Raw genomic sequence first — 13644 nt, 5'->3', positions numbered from 1 at the left:
GTACTTCCTAGAAACATTTATACTAAATTTTTGCTTAATGCAGATGGAAGGAAAGGTGAGGAAGGGAGCTTAGAGGCAAAATTATACAGCATAAGAAATACAATATAATCAAGTGTCTCAGGTACATGGATATTAATTTTGGCTGCTGCTCTTTCCTAAATAATGCTCAAAGCTTCCTGTATTTTTTTAAGTTTCCTTCCTCTGTTGCCTCAATTCAAGAGGTTCAAGTGGAAAGGGACGCTGATAAATTTCTTAACATAATTTCAAATAGAGCTAAAAATCGATTTTTTTTTTTCCCAGCGGAGCCCAGATAACAGCCAAACCCAATATTACTTTTTATATGAAAACTTCCACATCTTATCAAAACTCAAGAAGGCATGTGTGGACCTGGGAAGCGGTTGTTGAAGGAGCCAGTCTGTATCTGCTCCATCCCAAACGATCCAGCTGTTATCCAGCTGACATCGCTCTCTTGTGCAAATGTTAACTTCGGTCTCTATGGTCAAAATAACAAATGGCTAATGAGCTCTCATCCCATGTTGGAAACATAATGTGCTCTCAACAAGCACCTTTGAAAACAAGGCATTAGCCAAATGTTTAGTCACTGAGGATAGGATTGTCCTCATTGAATAAAATACTCAAAAAGCCTTCAGGATGTTCCCAACTCCGTAAGCTACAGCTTGAGATGCTCTTCTGGCTGTTGAGGGGCAGAGTATGTCAGCACCATATGCCAGGTCTTTCAAGACAAAGGTTTAATAGGCTTAAGGAGATTTCTAGGTTTGCTATAATAAGAACCTGAAAATGGCCCTCCTGGGTCAGACCCGAGATAGTCCAGTATGTCGCCTCTGGCAGTGGCCTGCAGCAGATGACTAGGGAAGAGCATAAGACCCAGGTGACAGTATGCGGTCTCTCCCAGTCTCCGAGCTCAGCCCCTGAGTTAAAGGTGTTTTCTTTGCATTTAACAGATCTCAACGGTTTTTTCTGTGATTTTTCTTCTGTGATTTTCCTTCTTCAAAATCCTATAGACATTTGGCATTGTCAGCTCTCTCTCTGCCATACCTGCTCTAGTGACAGGTTTGTAATGCACAGCCTGTGCTGCCTGGGCTGGTTTGGGTATTTCTGAGAGGGTACGGAGACAAACCAGCCTGCTGCTGTGGGAATAGCTTCTGAACAGTCACCTGCAGGATGTTTCTGAGCATCGGAAAGGCAGATTGGTGTAGCAAAATCACCGCCAACCGGGTGCAAATGCACTAGAAAATACATCCTAGGAAGAATAACTCGTATATTTGTTCAGAAGCTAAAGGCATTTCCCAAGCTTCCTTGTAGACCCAGTGTATTCTCCACAGCTTTGAAATCTGCTACATTTATGGAATCTTTTATTTTTCCTTGTATTTTACTATTGCGACCCTTCGTTGACCAAAACGGAGAATCTGCAGATTCCCTGCTCAGGTGCACTTGGCCGAGTACTAAACTGCAGGAGCTGTAGTAGCAGTATCCAAAGCTGGCAGCTCCTTGGAGAAGGAAAGTTGTCCAAAGCACCCTGATGCTTGTGGTATCAGGTTTGCTGTCAGTCTGGGCAGTGTAAAGGTACTGTGCTAAGGACAGCCAAGGGTTTACACAAAATTTTGAAAAGCGGTCAGTAATGTTGACTGTCCCAAAAGGCCTGAGTTTCTGGAAGAAGATGCTCAGCACTTTTTAAAAAATCGTATTTATTTCAGGCTGGGTCCCTGAGAGCATGAGTAGGTCTTGGCAGTTCAATTTTGCAAGTGAGGGTTTTTTGGATGCCAGATCGGCATTGTGCTGAACATAAAAAATAGCATTATGCACTAGTCATGGAAAAAACTTGCCTTTTAGGGTTTTCTCCCACTTTATTTATTTATGGGGGGGGATGTACTAGACCTGCAGATTCTGTGTGGCCAGAAAACTTTCATTCTTTTGTTATTTAACTTTCTGACTTTTCTCCAAACTTAACACCTTGCTATATCCATCCCCACTCACAATTGTTTGTTGTTAAAAAAAAAGTTACTGATCAATTTGCTTTGAACCTGCTCCTTCTTTTTTTCTTTTTAATATCACTACCTTTCATTTTTTGCGTGCTTGCAGATTCTGCAGCATAAGATGTCCTCCTGTTGTCCTTGTTTCTGATGTTAAAAAACCTGCTCCATCCCTTTGCAAGCCACTTTCTTCTATCAGCCTGCAAACAACAAAAGAGGCTTTAAAGACAAAAGGAAGAGGAAGCCAGACTTGCTTTTTAATAGTCTGGGGACTGGACACTCTCCCCTAGAACAGGGGAGTTTGACTGCAAAAGCCTAGAGATGATTAATTAAGCTCACACATGTAATGTCTTGTTCCCACAGGACAGCTCCAGGTGGACTTTCAGCACCGGTCTGCTGCTAAAAAGATATATATAAAAACCAACCAACCAACCAAACATGATCTGGAATCAATATGATATTATTCTTCCCTTTTCTTGCTTTCCACTTTGCTGCTTTCAGCCTGACAATACCGTAACCTTCGGAGCCACCTCTGCAGAGATCCTGCTCCCTCCGGAGCAGCAGTGGATGCTTTGCAGCCGTTTGCTTCTTCCTTAAGGTCAGATAACAGAAGTCTCCCATCTAAATATTTGTATCTTCTGGTTTATGCTTTTTCTGGCTGAACATGGAATCGGCAGAATCTTGTGCATTAAAAAATGGTACGGATTTATACCGGAGATTTTAATTTTGAATGCTCCTTTTTTCTCAGCATACTACAGCTCAATTAGTTTTCAACAGCCTTCCTAGAATTTCCTCTTTTTAGAGGGGTGCTGATGCCCCCTATGTTCGTATTAACTCCTTCAACCTTAGCACTTCTTTCTTCACAAATGTGCTTTCTTAGAAAGCTGGGGTTTTGCTTGACATATGATGTACTTTAACATATCAAAGCAAATATTCAAAGCAATTTTCTAAAAAAAAGGACCCAAAACCCCCTACACAACAATTTACCACACTGTTTAGGAATATTGCAATTCTGTGACAATAAAACTGCAGCCTTTTTTTCACCTGGAGAACTAGGCTAGGCCACTGAAAATAAACATGTATTTGTGGAAAGTATTGTTCTAAACAGATCAAAGCAGCAGTATTTATTCAGTATTTGTATACAGAGGAAATTGAAGGTGCAGGATGATACAATCATGCTGCAGTCTTCATTTCCTGCATAAAAATAAACGGCGTACTACAGATTAGAGAGATCAGACAACATTTAATAGATTCCCAATTCAAGAGGTGTAATGATCAAGATAAGCTGATATGATGCCCTGAAGCGTAAGATTGTGAACGATTTAAGGTCAGAATAATGTTATGATAGGTCGCTCGTGGGCTTGTTGTCAGATGGTATGTTCTGGCCGTGGAGATTTGAGTTACCCGAGCCAACTTTATTACTACTGTAATAAAAATGAGTAAGAGTCGGTTATGTCTCTCATTCACTGACTTAATGTCAAAGCTGATGCTATCTGGTGGTGGATGTCTTACTGTAAAAGAGCTGGTGACCTATATTTTCTAGTTGTTAGTTGTTTGCAAAACAGTAATTGAAGGTGGAATTGATTCTTCCACATTGGTCAGCAAAATGCTGACCAAAAAAGGGCTTGAAGAGGAGACGTTTTCCTCAGGTCAAAGGAAGAGCTCAACTTTTGGGATACAGTAACTCTGGGGCTACCCATGCAGGTTTCCCAAATATGCCCTCTTTTTTCTTCTGGATACTTTGTCCAAGCAGAATTTGGGCACCTCCACCATCGGTCTGTTTTTTCTGGACCAGTGACCTCCTCCCTAGAGCTACCGCGCAGTAATTCAAACCAGGCACTGTCCCTAGGCGATAGAAATGGGTGTGATGCTTCCATGAAACATCACAGAGATTTACTGTGCCTGTGCCTGCAGGACGCATTAAGCCTCAGGCTTGCAGCCAGGGTTGCACTTCTGCTCCACGCAGAAACCGTGCCCACGGAGCACAGGCAGTGGCTCTGGTACTCCTGGGAACAACAGGCTGGTTGCTCCCCCAGGCACACGTTGTGCTTTGAGGGATGCCGGGTCGGAAGGTGGCAGCCCGAGGCCATCAAGCAGTTTCCGCCACCCTGTTAGTACTGTGGATGCAGTGTGAGGAAATGGGACTCCAGCTGCAAAAGCATGACAACTCTTTCTTATATTTCTCCTGCAAAAATATATCTAATACACTTACAGGTACTGATACCGAAGGAGATTCTGTTCTTAAGATGGTGAAAAATGCAAACAAGAAGACAAGTTTTGTTACAAGCAGACCCATTTCTATTCATTGTACCAAGGTTTGGGATCAGATGTGCAACATCTTTAGGTGCCTAAAGATGCAGGAGGCTGTTGTTGAAAGCAATAGGAACCAACACCAAGGTGAGCTGAAATTGTGATTAGAATGGGCACAGCTACATTGGCAAGCTCCTAAAAAATGGAAAAGATGGATAAACCTGGCCCTCACACCACAAACACCACCACAGTGAGCAGTAGGGGTTGTGATGGCTCAGACAGATTTTGGCACAGTGCTTGAAGTGGGTGAGCTTTGCCTAAATAGCATTTGCCCCTTTCTAAGAACGGTTTTAGCTGCATACTGCAGGGAAAAAAAGATCTCCTGGTATAGCCAAAACGTGGAGTTGTACTACATTTCCAGGGCTTTTTAAGATGCTATAATAAAATCAGCTCTTGGTATAATGTAAAGAAAGGTTCTGTGATAAATCAATACAGAAAAACAGCCTTTCTGGTTTTTGGGAGCTCTGCACGTTTTGGAGCATCGCACATCATCAGAGCTGGCTATTTGCCTCGCATGTTTGCTAAAAGCGCAGTTGTGGGGGAATCTGTGCTCAGCCTGCTTCATGCCCTCTGTTAGCAGAGGCTTTTTCAGCTGGGGGGGCCAAAACCTGACCTGCCACACATTGCCAGAGGGCAGCCAGAGAGCACAGCTCTGCGGATGTGCTCTGCTGACACTGCGGATGAGCTGTAGAGAGGAGCCAGTGAGGAGGGGTGGCAGGTACAGGGCTTGGCGCTCCCACTGCTCCCGGGTCTGGGCTGCAAAGAGGGCTGAGGAAGGCAGCGGGGTGATGAGTGTGGTGGGGCTGAGCGGCCCTGCCCTGCCCTCAGCTGTGGTGTTGTATCTGTCCATGCTGTGCTTAGCATCACCTCTGAATGCTGGCATCTGAGATACAGCATACAGCTCTGTCCTGAAGCCACGGCAGGTCTCCCATGGGCCCCCCATTTCTCTTTTGCCTCCTTAATACACTATGAGAAACAGTTAACTTTATGAAAAAAATGTAAGTAAGTGATCCTCAGACTTGGATGCCCTCTTTTTCCTGATAGTTAGCTTTCAGTAGTTTAACAGAGCTGTTACTGTAATGCATTTGTGGCTTGCCGAGGGCTGTGAACATCACGTACAAGGAGCTTCCTAAAAGCTTGCACTTATTTTTCAGAGCTGATAGTTCCTTTCTTGTGAAGATATCCTCATATATAACTCTGCCCTGGTAGGTTACCCCTGCCCTCTCTGTGTTTACAGCACAGCAGGGCAAATAGCAAGTGCTGGGAAGTGGGGCAGAGCGCCTTAAGAGCTAAAAGTAATGCTTTTGGATTACGGCTGGGGTTGCAACTTTGCTGTCCACTGACTCAGATATTTACAATTACTTTTAGCAAGGCTTTAGCAGCTGTTTCACTGATTACCTAGACAATTAATTTACTTCTAAGTCCATACATAGGACAACCTAACAACTGTGAGGAGCTTGGTGTGCGAAGTGACTTCCACTTCCCTGGTCCCCTAGAAAACCAGCACTTTCACAGACACTAAAAAGAGCAGAAATTAAAAGCAAGCTTATTTCAGGTTTGTGGTCGCTAGCACAATGCCAGCAGAAGTGTGGTCAAGGTCTCTGAATGTACATGCCAAACTCTCGTGCAGAAAGCTGCTGTCTCTGGTACCTGCAGGTCTCCACAACCTTCTCCGCAAGCTGCACAAGCTTGCACGCAACGCAAACAACAGTTGCAACGGTTGTTCCCATCTCTGTACACGCCTTGTGAAGGCAAAAGACCCTGTAAACAGTGTCACCTGCAGTAACAATGACAGGGCTTGCTTCTGCTGTAGGAAAGATGGATTAATTTGACCTGGTCACAATAAAAATGTAGGATAAACTGGGTAAACACAATGTCAGTGTACTAGGATTTAAATGCCACCACCAGTAAAATGAGAGAGAGCAGGAAGCAATAAATCTCAGCAGTACTAAACTGATTATATTATTATATTGCTCAACCGTTGTGGCATTAATCAGATCGTTTTGCACATACACAATGTATGCAATACAGCTGAGCTGGTGTCAGTATAAGAAGTTTTATCTTTTTACTCCCATTCCTATGCGCTTTTAAATTCATACTAGAGATGACGCATAAACAGAAATTTATTTCTTCTTTCCATTGAAAAGAACCCTCCCTAAAACTTCATCTTCCAGCATTGCTGTCACCTCCCACACATTCCACCTATTTTAAAGATTCACTATGAAAAAAACCACACACTCACTTTCAAAGTAAGCCAACTTTTAATTTATTTCGGGGAAAAAAAAAAGATGCTCCTTAATGAGGATAGACTTCTTGATTTGGAGATCGAGAACTTGAAAGCCTTACTAGCGAGGGCTGCAGCTGCGGTACCACAGGCTGCTGCTGGGAGCCTGCCGCGTGGAAAGAAGCGTCCCCCCGTGCCTCCACCTGCACGGGGGGACACTGCAGGATGAGGGGGCCTCCAAGGAGAGAAGCTGGTCCTCAGCACGTTCTCTTGTCAAGTGGGTTTGAGTCATGTGGGAGCAGGAGGGACGTGCAGGGCCAGGTGGAGGCTTCCTGCCCATACAGGAGAAGTGGGGTTTTGCAGCGGTGAGGACAAGGCGACAGGCGGTTGTGGGGAGGGGAGCTGTGGCTGGGAGACATGGTGTAGCCATGAAGGGCTCCTTGATGCTGCGCTGGCAGGCACCACCCTCACCTCAGCCTTCCCCCTGAGGTGGACCAGCCAGGCTATGCCCAGCTCCTTCCTGGGCACAAGCAGTCAGAGAACTAAGTCAACACAACCTTCAGAGGAGTGTCTGGAATTGCTTTGAGCTGGAGGAGGCTGCAGGCTTTCAGGGCAGAGATGGCCGTAGCCAGCCAGCTAAATAAAACATGGTCAGAAGCAGCTACACGGAGAGAATTGCAAGGCAGTGATCATCATCAGACATGCTGTTTCATGCCTCCAGAATATACTTACACAGAGAGGCTCATGCAGACTGAACAGGGTTTCAGTAATGAAGCCAAGGGGTAGGAAATGGTCTTGGCATTGCTCGACAGCATGGGGCAAAGTCCTGCCAGTCCTGTGCCACCGTCCCTGGTGCCGAAGCAATGGGTTGGGCAATGAGCTGAGCCCACCCTGCAGCTGACATGCAGCACACATAGCGTTCACCAGCGAGCTCCTGAGACAGGCTGCATGGGTTGTCGGTTGATATGTGAAGGAAATTACAGATACTTTGATCAGTTAAAACTACTTTAAAATATATAAGCTACTGTGCTGGTTTTGGCTGGGACAGAGTTAATGTTCTTCATAGTAGCTTGTATGGGGCTGTGTTTCGGATTTGTGCTGGAAACAGTGTTGATAACACAGGGATGTTTTGGTTACTGCTGAGCAGTGCTTACGCAGAGTCAAGGCCTTTTCTGCTTCTCACACCACCCCACCAGCGAGTAGGCTGGGGGTGCACCAGAAGGTGGGAGGGGGCACAGCCGGGACAGCTGACCCCAACTGTCCAAAGGGATATTCCACACCATATGACGTCATGCTCAGCATATAAAGCTGGGGGAAGAAGAAGGAAGGGAGGGGTGCTCAGAGCGATGGCGTTTGTCTTCCCAAGTAACCGTTAGGCGTGATGGAGCCCTGCTTTCCTGGAGATGGCTGAACACCTGCCTGCTGATGGGAAGTGGTGAATGAATTCCTTGTTTTGCTTTGCTTGCGTGCGCAGCTTTTGCTTTACCTATTAAACTGTCTTTATCTCAACCCACGAGTTTTCTCACTTTTACCCTTCCGATTCTCTCCCCCATCCCACCAGCAGGGAGTGACTGAGCAGCCGTGTGGTGCTCAGTTGCCGGCTGGGGTTAAACCACGACAGCTACTCATAAAATTTGCAAGTTGAGTCTGTGAAAATCAAAGCTTCAGCTCTGAAAGATACAGGGGACCAGGAGTCGCTTCTGTCCAAACAAGAGGGGTTTCTGCTAGGGCAGCTCCCCAGACCTCGACGCTTCCTTTCCAACCCCAGAAGTCTCTGACAGTCTTGATCTGACAGTGTCCACGGCAAAACACTCGGCCTCGTCTCTGAAACCTTCCTGAGTTTTCTTTCACACCGGAAAGCTGCCGGTTCAGGGTGCTGAATTACAGCAGCCCAGCTCTGCAAGCGAGACTTTGCAGGGACGGAACGCTGGAAAAGGACAGAGAAAACCTGAACCTCAGGTTGGACTAGGTCATCTCCAGCCATCCTCCTCCTCCTGAATAACATTTTCCTGCAATTCTGTAATTGTCATCACCATCTTACTCTGCTTTCTTTCAACGCCACCACACTACCAAGAATTGGGGCCAGCACAGTACTTAATTCTGTGTAAGATATTGTTATTTCTATAATGCCAATATGTCCTCCTGGGATCCTGATTCCAACAGTGTGACTGCTCCGTTGTCATAGGAAGAGGAGATTTTATTTGGATTTCAATTTTAAATACTGTAAGTTGCAGAACGACTCATGACATCAGTTTAACAAAAACATCCTTGCACTGCCAGATTTAGAGAGAGGGCCCCTTTGAAATGGTATTTGCAGACACCTTTATGCTCGCAAGAAAATAGACATCCTGCCAACAAAGTGGCAACTTTTGCAGAATTATAGAATACAAAGTCTAATGGGAAGCTTTTAACTTTGATAGCTGACTCGGAGAGAAATTTTCCATTAAAATTACAACAAACACCTGCAGCCGAGGAGTGAGACAAATGTTTTGTTTCAGTTTATCAGCTACTGGGCTTCTAATGTTTACAATGTGAACTATGTTACAAAACTGTTGTACTAGTCATGTTTAGTTCAACTAAACATTCCCCTAAAAATATGTTTTCTATATGATCAATCCATTAGGGTCTTCTGCTGTGTTTGGTTTTTTTTTGGGGGGGGAGGCAGTATTCTTGCAGGCCAGGGAGATATGTGTAGAAAACAACAGTACTGAAAACTGACTGGCTGCACACGGTCGAAGAAAATACGCTGTATTAAAGCAGCAAGGCTTGTCAGGGAGATGAAAGAGGCCTGGCTTGTGTTTGTATTCAGCCAGTTAGAAAGTACAGCAAAAACCTCAAAGCGAACGGTTTCATTAAACATTAATTTGTGAAGCGCTTCAAAGTTAAGGTTGAGGCATGCTTCTGTATAATATATAATATTATTAATCATCTAAAAAAGTTGTTTTGGATGCAATTAAGGAATAATCCTACGGCTCTCAGCAGTGATTCAACAGAATTCAGGGAGGTCTTGCATCATTTAACACAGACAAACATACAGCAGAGGAAGGGCTTGCAAGTCTCTCTCCCTTTTAATTCGGCAGATCTGAGGAAAAAAAGTTGTGTAAGGGTTTAAAGCGTAGCCTTTGATTCATTTGCTTTAGCATTTCAAGCTTATCAAAGTAACAGCTCCTAGAAGACAGCTGGAAGTTGTTTACAGTCATTCACGGTGTGGTGAAAATTGGACAAATGGTAACCTTCACAGCAAGACTAGTTGGAAAGTTTTGCATAGGATGGGCTACAGTTCAGCCTTACTCTCCATTTCCTTCCTCGCTCCTGAGCCAAAGCTGCTGCTGTTGCATTAAGTGCTCGGAAGCAGCAGCGAGAACCTCTTTCCAAGAAAGTGCCCAGTGAGCAGAGCACTGGGGGGGCTGCGACCCCAGGGAGGACAGCAGCGTGGAAGCCAGCACGCCGAAGCAGAGCGCCTGTCCTCGTGTCCCCAGTGCTCCTCCTGCCAAAGGTGCTGGCTGGGCGGCACAGTCCCGGCTGGCAGCGCGGGGCAAAGCCTACATGCAAGGCAGCTAGTACATCGGGATCAGCAGACAGGGGCTAAAACTATCTGCACTTAGCCTTCGGTTTTTATAGGTGTACCTACCTTTCAGTGCCAATGAATAAACATGGTTAATAGTGCACCATTAATTCAACTGTAAAGACAAAAAATGTCTAATCTATGCTTAAAAACGTCCTTATTTTGTACAACACTTGGGGCTATTCAGGGCAGTTATGATTTCACACACAAGCTGAATTCACGAAACACACAGGAAATCCAACCAGCAGGTTATTTTTTCTTGCAATTTTTGTGAAGGACTTTAGAAAGCACTTACAGATGCAAGTGTGCAAGAATATACTTTCCTCTAAAAAGAATGGCCTTTCCATTCTACTTGCTTACCAGTCTTCACTCAATGCAGCATGCTATGCTGTACAGCTGCTCAATGCACGTTCATAACAAGACGTCCTAAAAATCACTATAATTTCAAGAACTGCTTTGTAGGCCTATTTCCCGTAACAGCTGTGTTATTGGCCCCGTCCCCAAATTCCCTGCTGCAAAGCGACTATTTGAGAATCTCATCTAGTTCCTTTACTAGACATCAACTACCGTGCGCCACTGGAAGGGGAAAAAGAAGAGGAAAGATGCAGAAACTTGAATAATTTGTTAAAAGAGTAGTAGTTACTGTGAGTGGGGGCTCTCACTTACACTGGGGCAAGTGAAGGTGAATTTTCCACCATACAGGCAGCTCTAATATTCTTTGGTATTGAAGTTACAAATTAACTGCACCAAGCCACCTTCGCTGACTCTATTAAAAACCGGCTGAGGTAGCAGCAGCACCATACTAACGCTGCTCTAGAGCCAGCTCCAGTTTGGAAACTGCTATTAACCTTCACAGGCAGGTTGCATCTGCGCAAGTAGTAACTCAAAATGCACCAGACACACCCAAACAGCTTTTCAAGAGCCAGTTTAATGCTGACAAGCGCGAAGCTAGGTGTAAGCCAATTTGGTGAAAAGCCGTACAAGTTCCTTTACACTCACTGTCCACCGAACTGCACGGTAACAAAGTTTTGGTATCATCTAGGGTATGCCAAAGAGTTACTTTCAATAACGTGACAGTTTTCTTACCAGGAGCTTGCACGTCTAAGGAAACAGAGTGCCAGCAGCACTGGGGAAGGAAGGAAAAAAAACCTGCAGGATGTGGTAACAGACAACGCAGAAAAATCTCTATCACAAAATAACTGAGCAAAGAATACAGTTTTTCTGTCAACAGTTGGGATTTTTGAGACCCAAGTGTTAATTTGCAAGCTTACTGAAAACTCGCCACTGTCTGTGCCCAGCATGCTCTTTCACTGTTGTGAGTGGAGCGTGCCAACCAGTCGCAGTAGTGCTCCACCGCCTATCGCTTCCCTCCAGATTAAAGTAAAGTATATTCCCTCCAGTTAAAGTGAGCACGGAAGTGCCATATGCTGAACTCCGGCCACAGCAGACTATTTGCCGTAACCCCCCTTCTCTGTAAAATAACTCGTCTACCTCAAGTTTTCCATTTCACAGCAGAGCTGAGGTTGGAAGGCACCTCCGGAGGTGATCTAGTCCAACACCCACCCCACCCCCCATGCGTCCAGTCAGGTTTTGAAGGAGACTCCACAACCTTTCTGGGCAACCTGCTCCACTGTTTGACCACTCTCACCAGAAAAGGTTTTTCTGACATTTAAATGGATTCTCCTGTATTTCAATTTGTGCCCATCGCCTCTCAATCTGCCACTAAGCACCACTGAGAAGTCTGGCTGGTTTTACTCCCCCTCCATCGTACATTTACACGGATTGGTAAGATCCCTCCTGAGCCTTCTCTTCTCCAGGCTGAGCAGTCCCCGCTCTCAGCCTCTCCTTGTACAACAGATGCTCCATTCCTTAATCATCATCACGGCCTTTTGCTGGACTAGCTCCAGTAAGTCCCTGTCTCTCTTGTACCAAGGAAGCCCAGAACTGGACCCAGCACTCCAGATCCGAGTAGAAAAGGTCACCTCCCTTGACCTACTAGCAACACTCTTCCTGGGAGACTGCTGGCTCATGGTCAGCCTGTTACCCACCTCGACCCCCACCGCTTTTTCAGAACTTGCCTGAACACTAGCTTCCCCAGTCAAAATAGGTCATGCTCAGCACCCAGACATCGCTCAGATGCGGAGGTTTCTCCTGCACCACACCCTCACTTCGCCCTGTTCCAAACCACAGAGTTGGCAGGAGGCCCAGCCCAGCTCAGCTCATGGTCTCATGGTTCAGGACTGACTCAGCAGCAGGGAGAGGAAGCAAGCTTTTTAGTAGCCAGGAACAAGTTTAGCAAGTTCCCAGGACTATCGAAGAGGTATTTTTATGGTAAATGCTTTACTGTAAAAGCTTTCGTAAGAGCTTCTAAGAAGTTGGAAGTGGTAGATACAAAAATTTGCCCAGTTCTCCCAATACAGGAAGCAATTTAAGAGGAGCGCAAAAGAGCATGCCGTTTGAAGTTCTCTACTTTCCCAGAGCGGTGTAGCAATACGAATAAGGCTACATCTCCCCAGTCAAACCTGCAGAAGTATTCATGTATCACCATAGCCTGTAGAAAGATTATAGTCTTTTATTTATTTCTTGTTTTACAGATTCAGATTTAACTTTCAATAATAAAGTTCAATAAATTGATTCCCTAATCATAAAAACTTGTTTTACACATTATGTACAGGTACCCAGAGACTACAGCTATACCACAGACCTTCACAGAGAACAAGTCGGGGAAAGGCGCTAACTGCAATGACATACATTCAGAGATCAAGTTGTGGATATGCACAGTGCATTTGGCACAGCTCACTGAAGATTGCCCACACAGGGACAGTAAAATAATCCCAACTAAGTGATATGTGGATTAGTTCAATTACATTAATTCCAGGAGGAACACTTAATTCACAATTAAACTAGCCATCAGAAGAGATTTGATTAAGTTGAATCAAATGCAGCTGAACTAATCATTTTAGTTTCATTAAGCATCCCTCCATAGACAAATCCTAGACCTCGAGATCTGTATCCAGTATAAAACAAGTCTTTTTAGTTGAGATATGCAGAAGTTTGAGGACTGAGGGGAGCTCAGCTATTAGAAGTATTCTTTGGCAGTTTGATACAAATATAAAAAATAGATTACTTTTGAGGACTAAACTAAGCTTTTCCCATTTTATATCTTTACTGCCAGCACCAGAACGGCTTCAGTGACACAGTAACACTTACATATGGTAACTTAAACACAACCTTACATTTTAATGAAACAAAATTCATATTACAGATAAATTTCAGTACTCAAGATACCCTCCCACAGGCTATCCGCTCCTCACAAAAAAAGGTAAACTTCACATTCAGGGAGAAAACTTTCCTACGGCAATGACAGCACCCAGGAAACATTGCACGACTGTTCATCTTCTCTGCGATACAGTAACTGGCAAACATCAGAGACCAGTCTGCAAGAGGCAGCCAACTGTACTCTGAGCGTTCCAGCTCATGTGGAATGTTATTTGATCAAAGCCATTAGTTAATTGATTAAACATCCCTTTCTCTTTTACGAGATAAAGTAGACC

The sequence above is a fragment of the Aptenodytes patagonicus genome, chromosome 3 (genome assembly GCF_965638725.1).
Source record: "Aptenodytes patagonicus chromosome 3, bAptPat1.pri.cur, whole genome shotgun sequence".
Lineage (NCBI taxonomy): Eukaryota > Metazoa > Chordata > Aves > Sphenisciformes > Spheniscidae > Aptenodytes > Aptenodytes patagonicus.
The sequence above is the reverse complement of the archived record's forward strand: the minus strand, read 5'-3'. Positions refer to the sequence as shown.